Below are 13685 nucleotides of genomic sequence, written 5' to 3'. Positions count from 1 at the left end.
TATCTGGCAGCAGGCTGAAGACATTAGTCGAGAGGTGAGCCTGAAAAAGTCTCAAAGAGAAACCTTGACTAATCCATTTCTACTTACATTTTCATGGGAGATAGACCTTGTTCCCTTCCATTACTTTGATTGTATGAAAATGTTTCTGAGTGTATTTAGCTCTTGCGTGCCCTAATGGTTCCCAATCAGTTCCACCAGTCCTCTAGCCTTGATTACGCTGAATTGTGGGTATTTCCTGCCTCTAAGCCTCGCATATGGATTGAGTAAGGCAGTGGCGGAGGGACTACCGTTTCTCTCCACTACATCTTCATTTACTTTCCTCTTTTTTTTCAGACGGAAAAGCGCAAAATGCTTTTGTTTTTTCTGGCTCCGCTGTCAAAATACTGAGCTGGGCTTTGGCTCAGCGTCGGCCTGCATGCACCCGAGGAAAACCCCAAGAGACAAGTGTGGCTAAATGCAGTTTAATCCACATGATCACTATCCGTCTGCAGACTCAACCACACCTATAGCTGACCTTGAGCTATGAGGCAAACACATGTCCAGTCAAAGTGTTTCCCACTTCAGCATATAGATGTGTTCAATACATTGCACAAGGTATATGGGCTTTTCTTATGGCAGATTTATTATTTAAAAACAGCAGGGTGGACGCTCTACAAATCCAATAAGTCTTTTTCACCCTAAAAAGAAAAAAGCATTACACCATGAAACACAACCTTATGGTAGAAAATGCCAAGAAAGTACCTGTTAGTGACACACAATGCTTTTAAAGCACTCTTTTTCATATGTATAATGTTTTTATAAGCAAGTACTCTACCAGTTATTGTATTATGATATAATACCAAAGATATGTAAGGCAAACCTGGCAGAAAATGGTGTCAGAGAGTGGGATTAAAGACGATGGTTGTGGCTGGCACTTCAGTGAAATCACATTATATCGAAGAAGCGCCAGTAAGGAAACCCCTCTGCAGTAATGACATCTTTAACCTTCACACACACCATTTCCTCTAAAAGGGATTTACTATTACGAGGCAAAAGCATTCTGGTATGGTGATAATTTAAAAAGGTTATATATCTGTCTGTAATGGTAAAGAAAAGTTCTATCATACTACCAACTACGGCGAAGTTTAGAAGATGCCGAAAAGTCCCAAGAGCTGCAAAGTGGTGAAGAATAGGTCTCACGTCGAGCGCCAGCTTTCCTCATATCATATTAAAAAGAATACACACACAGCGAGTTCTTCTGGAGGACTACAAACTTCCCATACTTTACGTTATCCCGCAGGACTGAGGCTCTTATTTTGTGGGAGATTGCTGGCCTCTGATGCCGGTGGTTGTGTGTTTGTATTAAGCATTTTTTGGAATGGGCGTCTCATTATTTTGCGCTCCACTCTCGAAAAACACTGACCATAGGCTACTTCCTCTCCAATAAAACCGCTGATAGAGGACAGATTGAGCTGCATTCTTCAGGGTTTCACATACCTGCGGGGGTATTTGATTTGGCAACCGGACAGCCATCACCTCAAGGTCCTTTTCCACCAGAGCAATGAATCAAAGCGTCTCGGTTGTTTTTGTATTTGTATATTTGAGCAGATGTGAAGCGAGCCAATTGCCCACGGATGCTAATTAATTACCAAGGGATTCAGCGTGAAGCATCGTGGGGAATTAATCAATACTTTGTGGAATATAATAAGCACTTATATCCCCACGTGTATATTTATCTAGCATATAACTTATTTTCCAGGATATTAGGGGTTGTGAAGAATAGCTTGAACACAGTTGTTTAATGTTTGATAATTCCATTTACAATCTGAAAGAAGATTAATTAACTTTCATGAAGTGATAGCAACTCCAAACGAGACAATATTACCATATTTTACTCCAAAGGGGAACATCATTTACAAAAAAACACAATCTACATATTGAACAGGACTTAAAACTAGAGATTGAGATTCATCGGTAAAATGTTTATGAGGTAACAAAATCAAGTAAGAAGTACAAAACATTCTTCATAGACTTCTATACAATCAGAGGATATTTGAGAAAATGCAGGTCAAAGCACTTTTGCATTGGCTTCACTTTTATAGTGTGGGCTAGTTTAATGGATGTGCTTCACAGGGGGGTAAAAACAATATTATAATCATAGAAAACATGTTTAAAATTCCAGTTTTTAGTTTTAATGCATACGGAAACCAGACAAAATCATGAAAAGTCTTCTATTTCAATCAATCAATCAATGTTTATTTATATAGCCCAATATCACACATGTTACATTTCTCTCAGTGGACTTCACAGTTTGTACAGAATATCAGTATGACAACACGACACCCTCTGTCCTTAGACCCTCTGTCCTTAGACCCTCTGTCCTTAGACCCTCTGTCCTTAGACCCTCTGTCCTTACACCCTCTGTCCTTAGACCCTCACATCGTACAAGGAAAAACTTCCAGAGAGAAACCCACAGTTTAAAGGGGAACATGGGAGAAACCTCAGGGAGAGCAACAGAGGAGGGATCCCTCTCCCAGGACGGACAGACGTGCAATAGATGCCGTGTATACATTTAAAAGATAATACATTTGCAACATAGGTAGACCAAATGTTTGGAAATGCATGTGTGTATAATAGGAAGATGAATCCATGAGTATATCCATCCAGGACTTATGATCCAGGACCACAGCCACGACTCAAGATCCAGGACTCGCAATCCATGACACAGGACCGCAGGATCATCCATGACTCCGGATCCCGGCGTATATACAGTAGACACTATTTGACTCTAACTGGGAACAACATTTACAAAGAAGCATATTGACCTAGATATTAAGACCAGAAACTCATCAGGAAATGTTAACTGAGGTCATAAATCAAGTGAGAAGTTGGGACAATTTCTCATAGACTTCCATGCAATCAGAGTTCTTGTTTTTCAGTCGCCCCCTGCTGGTTATACGAGAGGAAGCAGCTTCTTTATGAGGTCTGTGCTATCTTAAAGAATGTGCTTTACAGGGTCTATAAAGTTTACCGTAATCAAATAAAAGCTGTATCAAATTCCTGCTTTATTGCGTATAAAATGCAGCGAGTGAAATCGTTTCTTAAATTGTGCGTGCTTATTGTTCAGTGACTCATATTAACCACATAATATGATATTGGGAGGGATTACGTCTTCCTTTTTTATGATTCCTCAGCTGTTTGAGAGCATGTTGTTGTTCCCTCTTCGACTCCCATCGCTAACAAAAGAGAGATAGTGTGACACCTATTCTTCATTACTGCTTTACGGAGGGTGATTGATTGTCTTGTTGTTGACCGCTGGAATTCACCTCGTGTGAAAAGGTGTCTGCAACAAACACACTGGAGCTAACCTACTCAAGTTACCTGCACACACAAAGCATAACACATCTCATTGTAGGTTAAAAGAACAAGAACATGCACACTCCAAAAACTCAAAATCTTACCATTTCTCTCTATCTAGCTGAATATGTCTCTACTCCTGATACATAATAACTTCAGAGGTAACACTGCAGTGAGATATTGTTTTGTTTTTATAGACAATGCGTCATCCTGTTGAGTCAAATGATCTTATTTTGATTTGTTTCTCAGATGAAACACAGATATTTAATAAAAAATCCCCAACTCAGAAAACAGAACTCTTTTGAGCCTTACACTGTAACACAACATTTCCTGATTCTGGACAAATATAGTTCAAAATGAGTTCTCCAGCTGATTAATCAATCAACCAATCAATCAATCAATCAATCAATCAATCAATCAATCAATCAATCAATCAATCAATCAATGTTTATTTATATAGCCCAATATCACACATGTTACATTTGTCTCAGTGGACTTCACAGTTTGTACAGAATATCAGTATGACAATACGACACCCTCTGTCCTTACACCCTCTGTCCTTAGACCCTCTGTCCTTAGACCCTCACATCGGACAAGGAAACACTTCCAGAGAGAAACCCCCACAGTTTAAAGGGGAACATGGAGAAACCTCAGGGAGAGCAACAGAGGAGGGGTCCCTCTCCCAGGACGAACAGACGTGCAATAGATGCCGTGTGTAAATTGAAAAGATAATACATTTACAACATAGGTAGACCAAATGTTTGGAAATGCATGTGTGTATAATAGGAAGATGAATCCACGAGGATATCCATCCAGGACTTAAAAGATCTAATTTATCTAACTATCCCTTCTTATTTCAAGAAAAGCATATTTTCACTTGTTCTATTGGCAGATTTGTACTTATTTCAAGTGGAAACACGTTGTGTTCATTATTGCTCAACTTGTTTTTGAAGCAGCATTTTCCCCGGTGCACATTTGGATAAAAACCACCTTCTTTATTATATTAAAGAAATGTGCTTTCCGGCAGGTGTGGGTGTGTCTCTGTTGTAACTGAGACGAATACAACCTGACCTCAAGATGAAATGCAGCATATAACGTAATAAGCTGCATTGTCTGATTGGTTATGGTAATTCTTCATTTAGCCACAATAACCGAAAGCTCAGCCGCCCCCAAATCCAAAGGAATCACTAAAAACAGATGTGGCTCCACCAAAAAGAAACGGTGTCTTCATGCAGAGGGAAAGCATTGGTGCATTGTTATACTTTTACTGTACGGCATAAATCACACATTATAGAGGTGCTGAGAATAGAAAGCATGTGACATTTTTGGCGTGACAGTTCCGCCGTTCCCGTGTTTTAGTGTCGGCGGGAGCTTTGTGGCCGAGGTCTCCTCCCGTTAAGCTCACATCCTGCAGGAGGAAGCAGCCAATCAGAGACATATTAGATCAGCACAGGGAGAAATTTATAAAATTCCCTACAAGTCAGATTGTGATGGAAACTTCTGGATCAATGGAGACTCAGGGAGACACGAGGAGAGCAGGAGCTTTGAAGGTAAACACTGAAGGTTTATTCGGAGACTGGGACCTAAGATTTTCATCGTCATAGCAACACTGTATGCACCAAGGACAATACAAGCCTTGAATCTTGTACCTTGAAAGACATGTCCTGCAGCCATGAGTTGGCACAGTGGTTGCCAAACCAATTCTGAAGATCTCTACCCCAGACCCAGGCATTTAGATAGTTCTGAGAGAATAATCAACATTGTTAATAACAAGATAACAGGTAAAGCACTATGACACCTCTGTCAGGCAGGAGTAAGGAGGCAGAACACTGAGAGGCAGGCCTGTGCTCAGTGAGGTCAGTACAAGCTGATAAACTGGGTCAGAGTTATGGGTCCAGGAAGATATCTCCCCAACAGGCCTCACCGACTGTAGTGAACCGTGGAGTTCATGCACAGGGGGCGTGCACTTTACAGACAAACAGCACCAGACACTTTCCTTTACGCTGCTATGGACAAACACTAATGTACGTTCTCAAAGATATTGAAGTCACTGTTATTTTGTTTATATTGATTGTTGTGCTTTTATTTAGGTCTTAATGTGTGCATATGTATAAATGTGTCGATTGCGTATATATAGATATTTTTATATATATTTGCTTTTGTATTCTGGATTGTGGGAAACGGTATTTCTCTCTGTCTCTACACACAAACTGAAAGATTGACCATAAAGTTGACTTTGACTTTTTTTAACTGCCTTCATCAGAGCGCCTCCATTAAACTCCCCTTCCTCTCTGCAGGTCCACATGATCCATGAGGTGTTGTGTTCCTGACTGCCATGTCCAGACGAGGGTGGTCTGTGCAACCGGAGCCTTTGACATCACGGAGAACATGAAAACACGCAACATAGTTATTGATCACGGAGTCTGCGCTAATCAAATAGCCCCCTGGTTTGTTTGAAGTTAGAAACGGTTACAGTGGGTGTTTACCGTTGCACTTCAGCACCCTGCAGCCACGCCCCTCTCCAACATACAAAGACAGAAGTGTTATTTGTATTGTTAAATTTACATTAAGTCCATTTTAATTGCATCAAGCCACTAAGCAGATCTCACAATAATGGGCCTGACAGAGAAAATTGCAATCATCTGTGAGGAGCCTGCGGCGGTGTAATGGACAAACCTGATTAATTTAATCTTGTTGCACTCCATTATGGCTGCACTTTATCATTTCAACAGATGGAGCACCAAGAAATTAAAAAATGCTCTCAAGGATATGTGGCACTTTGATCCACTCGGAGCCGTTTATCTGAAGGTGTGTGGGCTGCTCGCTGAAATGAAGGCCAGCACGGGAACCTTTGGATGAGTGCATTTCCAAACAAATCACATTACACGGACAGTCAATTGATGCAACAAATCATCAGGACTGTCTCGTGATGCATCGCTGAAGCTGTTAGCGGCTGTCCGTCCAATCATGCAGTCCAATGAGTTGATATTATCAGAGGAGGGGAATGACTGCTTTATTGCTTTATGGAGGCCATTCGCACAAGCATGTTTCTTATTTACTGTAGTCTTAGAAACAGAAAGTACCCTTCCCTGATATAGACTTAACTTTTTAATGCTTTTGTATTTCAGAAATATTTTAGACTGTTTATTTCTAGTGTCTTAATTTCTCTTTTGTACATTGCCTTGTTTTTGATGCTGCTGAATTGGGATCAATAAAGTATCTGTCTGTCTCTTCTCTCTCTCTCTCTCTCTCTCTCTCTCTCTCTGTCTCTCTCTCTCTCTGTCTCTCTCTGTCTCTCTCTCTCTCTCTCTGTCTCTCTGTGTCTCTCTCTCTCTTTCTCTCTCTCTCAAATTCAAATTCAAAGGGGCTTTATTGGCATGAAAGTTAAATTAAATAATGTTGCCAAAGCATCACAATTGATGATACATATATATATATATATATATATGATACATATATACAGTGATACAATTACATTTCAACACGTGTGTGTGTGTGTGTGTGTGTGTGTGTGTGTGTGTGTGTGTGTGTGTGTCTCATTCACTGTCCCTCTCTCTCTCTCTCTCTCTCTCTCTCTCTCTCTCTCTCTCTCTCTCTCTCTCTCTCTCTATCTAATGTGTGCTGCAGGTAAATGTGCAATTTGAAGAGGTTAACACTCCGGGAACTCGTAAAATAACATATATTTTGACTTTTTTGCAGCGTCCTGCACTTTGGAGGTCCACAAAAACAAATGTATTCAATAGTTAAAGCAGTTTTGTTGGCATGTGAGGCCTTAATATAAAGCTATATCTACTTGTTTCCTCCCTTCACTCTGTGGGTTGCATGTCTATGAGCTGTGACAATAAAAACATTACAATTTCATGCAGAATGTTTGATTTTAAATCTTTCTTAGAGGCCTAAAAACTGTGAGGTAATTCTCAAGAAAGAAGCAAAGACAAGACAAGAGGCTGAGGAATGAATGTTGTATTAAGTCACTGATAATGAAGGAAAAAACGGTGCACAGAAACACGATGTTTGTTATATTAAAGGATAGTGCAAGTAGACAAGTCTTTATCAAGGCTTTTTTATTTAAAACATGTTCAAATGTTATACCGTAGGATTTGTAACGTACCATTGTTTACATATCTTAATGTATGTGTTATATGTGTGAAATATTATCTAGGATCCAGACTAAGCACAGGAATAAGTAATACATTTGACATCAGATATTTAGATTTCTGCAATACTGGGAAGCTCCTATTCCAACATAAAACCTTTAAACATTGATGGGAACAACGGTAGGCTACCTACAGGTGGCGCTGTAGTTTACATCCTGAGAGACAGGGAGAGTGTAGTTTACTCCTACTAGTATAACACGTGTTTTTTAAGTGGAATTAAAGTGAACAATTAAAAAAGGTACGTAATTAACGCTTTGAAATGAAAAATAAAATATAAAACAAATTGCAGTGTGGTCTAAAATCACCAAATAAGTAGATTTGTATCATGTTATCGACAAGTTAAGACTAAGGTGTTTAAATGTTCCTGCTGTATTTAATACCACTCTGCACGTGCTCACACACGCAGAGGATATGTTGTCATTCCAGTGTAACCTTCCGCTGCTGTGTCACTGCTTTTAGCTTTAATGTCGCACAGTGACTAACTTCCCTCGTGTCCCTGCTTCTCTAGGACACATTTACATCCCATAGTTTGTCTGCAGAAGGTCAAACCTCTTGGAGATGTGCGCGGGGACTTGTTGCGCGTGGTGACAGGAAGCGGATTCAGGAGAAAGGTAAATGTGACGCACTTGTTTGTGTTTTGTTTACTTTTGTTGTTTGTTTGTTTGTGTTGTTTGGTGAACTGACAGCGGGTATTGAGACATGGGCGGGGACATCAGCTGTTACACAGACACACAGACAAACAGACAGCAATAAATCCAAGCTGCAGCATTAGCTTTAATATTAGCATTCTAATTAGCTCTAATTAGCATCAGCTGTTGCACAGGTATCGGTCTGCAGGGGTTGATTACAGCTGGGCTAATTAAGGCTTTCATTTGTAACACCTTTTTTAATTTATTGTAAGTGTTTACCCTTCCTTGAAAGCAATACGCGGATTTCTTTGGTGCATTACCTTGCAATAAATGGGTCATTCTACAGAAAAGGTGGACGTAGCCTACTGTCACTTACTTTTGCAGACACCAAAATACATGACGTTGACCTAATACTCAAATTCATTATATATGTTGAATAAATAGAGATTGTCTTTGCAATGGTACTAAATAAAAAAAATTGTTTTATACATAAATTGCAATTTATTTAAAATGCCAAGTTCAAGGAACTGCCTTGTCACTTTGATCATACATGGAAGAGGAGCCTATAGTTTTCATTTAAAAATCTTTTTCAATAAATAAATCTCATGTTATTTACATAACATTACATACATTAAATATAACACTGAAATGGTAAAAAAAAAAAACGCAAATTATTATGAATAATATCAAATAAATGTCAGTCACCCAAAATGACGTCATTGGTGTTACTGCTACACAAAACGCTTTTATTTTGAAATAATGTACTGTCTCTGAAGTGCCTCCTGTAACAAGAGATCATTTGAGGCAGTGCAGTGGACAAAGACATAAGGAAAGTCAGATACTTCTTACTTTGTTTGTTAAAGATGTCATTTTATCTTCAAATGTTACGTGCGTCTTTCAAGTCTGTCATTAGTGTTACTCATGCCATAGCCCTAGGGGTGAACATTTGAATGGGAAAATGTATTGTATTGAAGAGTTAAACGATTTTGATATTGACTGAAGCCATATCTGGTCTGACACATTGCAGCCATTTTGTTAAAATGGTGTTTTCTCCAAATTGTCACTGGTGTTACTCTTCTTCCTGGTAACACGTAACACCAGTGACATTCCTATATATGTAAATAAGCTTTGTATAATGTATACAAATTATAAAAATAATAAAAATACTTTAAGCTCTACTTGTTGTGGATTCATCAAGTTAAGAGTTAGTTATTACTATTTAACAGGTTTTAGATGTTTTTAGAAGGAATATATTTCAGCAGATTTGTATTCCACCTTTTCTGTAGAATGACTCAAATATGAAAACGTAATAAACACTGTCTCATACAGCATGATTGAGATGCTGTTTAGCATACAGTAAACATATGAGTTCAATTGCATGGTGCATCTTCAGGTAATATATCTCAATCCACTGTTAAAATGTATTTAAATGCTGGTATTAGCCTCTCATGTCTTTACAGCTGCAACAATGAGTAGTCTCCCATCTTTTTGTAAACGTCACTTTTCATGCAAAAAATAATAGATAATGCTGTGTTCGGCCTCTCTAAAAGTGAGAGTTCCTGCTTTTTGTTGTGTTATATCCTTATATCATGTTAAAGTGAATATCTTTGATTTTTTTGGACTTTCAAAACAATATATTTCGACACTGATGGAGATTTTTTACTATTTGAAGAGATTTTATAAACAACATTTTGATTACCATACAGTGAAAATACTCTTATGCCCATTTCTTAACACCAGTTGTCTGACATTTCCCCTCAAACGCACACATTGTGTAAGTCTAACATGTTTCTCTTCCAGACATGTGGCTATGCATGTAAGTAGCTTTCAGAACATTTATCAAAACATCATTTGCTCTAAGTTAACAGCAGTTGTTCTTGGGTTTTTCTCTCATTCATTCTGCCCCGGGCTGCACTCATTTTTCTGTCTAATTATTTCCTCTTTCACCGTGACAGTGATGGATCGCTGGTTCAAAATGGAAATGTTCTCCTCAGTTAGTGTATGTTGGATTGACTCAAGCATGCATGGAGTTCTTCCCTCAGACCTTGGAGAGATTGTGTTCCCCTCTGCTTTTCCCATTCCAGCACGATACAGTTTGTCTTCATTTTCCTCCGACTTGAGCTCATTTTCTTGATATATAGCCGAGGCACATCATCGGGACAGAAGTGTAGGTTATGTCAAAGTTATGCCATCGTGATTACAGCCTCTCTCAGACGCTTTCTAACTGCAGCAGGACGGGATCAGCTGTGTGGACATGGAGGCTCTCTGATTGGATGTTTTCTTTGTCTCAGAGAACCAAGCTGTCAAATATCAGAAGTCCTCCGGAGTCTGAATGTCAGTTTATGAAGCGGCTGTATTTATGCACCTGGTTTAATGTCACGCTGAGGTCAAAGCTGAGGGTTGGCTCTCTCTCACACAGACCATGTGGTGCGTGTTCACAGTGGTAACACACAGGCTACACACACCATGTTTGCTGTCTGTCTCCATCTTGTTAGTCTTATCTCAGATAATCCGTAGGTGTCAGGTTAACGGAGTCGTGATGATTGTAATCAGACGGCTTTTTATGAAACGCAAATACTGCAGAGGAAGTTCGTTTTTGGACTAATGGTTCAATTCATGTGGTGTAAAGGTGTAGCATGCGCTGAAGAACCATTTTGGAGCAGATCAGGACAATAACATGCATTATATTTCACTTCAGATGACATTGGGGGATTGTGGTACGTTCATCTGTTGTCAGAATAACCTCTGAAACTCACATGAGCGTCGCCTGAGGTCTAAAACTCTGACACAGAAGTCTTTGTGTTTTTAAAACTCATTTTCTTAGTTTTTCCCACATTAGGACTCAAAGTTCTCTAAAGTGTGTCAGAAACATTTGGAAAGAGTGCTTTTTTTTAACTGACTAACTACAGATATTGAGGTTATATGAAAAGACGGCTGCAAACGTTTAGTGTCGGTACTTTTGCTTAAAAAAATATTATTTATATCACTTTTTCTGCCGATTAGCTAATTGATTAATTGAGCGATGCTTCCTGCCGTACTTCTGATACCAACACTCCTCTCATATTGAGATTCAGTCATCACCCGACGAGGCCCTGTTTCCTGTCCTCGGTTTGCCTTCTCGCAGAAACATCACATACTTTATGAACACAGTCAAAACCCATCTATCCTGACATTACATTTAAAGCCCTTTCTTTTCCTCCACGGTGATCTCACATCCTCTGAATGAAGTATTTTATGGCGGTCTTCATCGACACTGCGGAACATCTTGTTTTGTTTTGCCGCTTTTTGTGTTTTCAGTGTGTGACCTGAGAGGGAACAGCTGCAGCCCAACGCTTTTAGAAATGTTCAGAAGTGTGGTAGCACAGCAGGAACACTGCGATGTATCATGTCTGCAGCAATGAAAGGAACAAGTTGTAGTCACACATGTACCAGATTCCCGTAGCACTGTACATGTGCTTCACGTTTTCTTTAAGACGGGACTTCAGAGGGAAGCTCTCCGCTCTTTTCTCCGCACTTTTGATGTTACATGCTCCTCCAATTACTGGGGCCAGCCGCCTCCCCGACGGTGTCCTTGGACAGATCTGTGAAAATGTTTCGGACCATTACTTCTGGATTGTCTTCATCTGTTTGCATAATTCCCCCCCGTAACCGTTTTCCTCCCCCATGTTCCCAATCTTATATAGTCTTCGAGACGTCTCAATTTTACATCATTTCTTTTTCAATACCACTGACAGTTGTTAAACTTTTACACCGGTGTGTTTTACGGCGTACGGCTCTGTACACAGCATGTGTGTTTTACAGGCTGCATTGAAACTCCTCACCTGCCAGAAGATAGCTTTACGACATCTTTGACTCTCTTATCGAACTCTCCAAAGACGTAGCAGAGCAGCGGGCGAACTGAAATGTTTTCTTTACCCTTTTTAATTTTCTGGGTTTTTCAGTTACGACTCATTTGCTGCCACATACTTATGCATATATAATAACTTGCTTTTTATTTTTGTTATTGTTCATTTGTAAATCCAAAATGTATATTTTCTACTTTATTTTTTATTTCTAGTCTTTTTTATTTGTATTGTGCAATGCCAGGTTTTTTATGCTGCTGCAACACAAACATTTCCCAAATCTATCTATCCATCCATCAATCAATCTGTCAATCTCTATCTATCTATCCATCCATCTATCTATCCATCTATCTATCTATCTATCCATCCATCTATCAATCTGTCCATCTCTATCTATCTATCTATCTATCTATCTATCTATCTATCTATCCATCTATCAATCTGTCAATCTCTATCTATCTATCCATCCATCTATCCATCCATCTATCTATCTTTCTATCCATCTATCAATCTGTCCATCTCTATCTATCTATCCATCCATCTATCTATCCATCTATCTATCTATCAATCTATCTATCCATCTATCAATCTGTCCATCTCTATCTATCTATCTATCTATCTATCTATCTGTCCATCTCTATCTATCTGTCCATCCATCTATCTATCCATCTATCTATCTGTCCATCTCTATCTATCTGTCCATCCATCTATCTATCTATCTATCTATCCATCTATCCATCTCTATCTATCTATCTATCCATCTATCAATCTGTCCATCTCTATCTATCTATCCATCCATCCATCTATCAATCTGTCCATCTCTATCTATCTATCCATCCATCCATCCATCTATCAATCTGTCCATCTCTATCCATCTATCCATCCATCCATCTATCAATCTGTCCATCTCTATCTATCTATCTATCCATCTATCCATCCATCCATCTATCAATCTGTCCATCTCTATCTAGCTATCCATCTATCCATCTATCTATCTATCCATCCATCCATCTATCTATCTTTCTATCTGTCTGTCTGTCTATCTATCTATCTATCTATCCATCCATCTATCCATCCATCTATCTATCTATCTATCTATCTATATATCTATCCATCTATCCATCTATCTATCTTTCTATCTATCCATCCATCTATCTATCTATCTATCTATCTATCTATCTATCTATCTATCTATCCATCTATCCATCTATCCATCTATCCATCTATCCATCTATCCATCCATCTATCTATCTATCTATCTATCTATCTATCTATCTATCTATCCATCTATCCATCTATCCATCTATCCATCTATATATCTATCTATCCATCCATCCATCTATCCATCCATCTATCTATCTATCTATCTATCTATCTATCTATCCATCCATCCATCTATCCATCTATCTATCTATCTATCTATCTATCTATCTATCTATCTATCCATCTATCCATCTATCCATCTATCCATCTATCCATCTATATATCTATCTATCCATCCATCCATCTATCCATCCATCTATCTATCTATCTATCTATCTATCTATCTATCTATCCATCTATCCATCTATCCATCTATCTATCTATCTATCTATCTATCCATCTATCCATCTATATATCTATATATCTATCTATCCATCTATCTATCTATCTATCTATCTATCTATCTATCTATCTATCTCTCTCTCTCCCTCTCTATCTATCTCTCTAAAGACGTAGCA

The 13685-nt window shown here is 38.8% G+C and overlaps 1 protein-coding gene across 8 annotated transcripts in view; it reads left to right on the top strand.

The window, feature by feature from the left end:
* The first annotated feature begins 7915 nt into the window (after positions 1-7915).
* The window catches only part of eya1 (EYA transcriptional coactivator and phosphatase 1), a 119196-nt gene continuing 113426 nt past the window's right edge, over positions 7916-13685 (top strand). For 4 of the 8 annotated variants that reach the window (XM_079660924.1, XM_079660923.1, XM_079660918.1 and 1 more), the window contains exon 1: positions 7917-8104. The gene's annotated coding sequence lies outside the window, so the exon portion shown is untranslated. Of the gene's footprint in view, positions 8105-13685 lie in introns of all 8 variants that reach the window. The other 4 variants (XM_079660925.1, XM_079660919.1, XM_079660922.1 and 1 more) reach the window with 2 other exon arrangements.

Source organism: Notothenia rossii, assembly GCF_949606895.1.
Source record: "Notothenia rossii genome assembly, chromosome: 12".
NCBI classification, from domain to species: Eukaryota; Metazoa; Chordata; class Actinopteri; order Perciformes; family Nototheniidae; genus Notothenia; species Notothenia rossii.
This window is presented reverse-complemented; position numbering and strand designations above follow the sequence as displayed.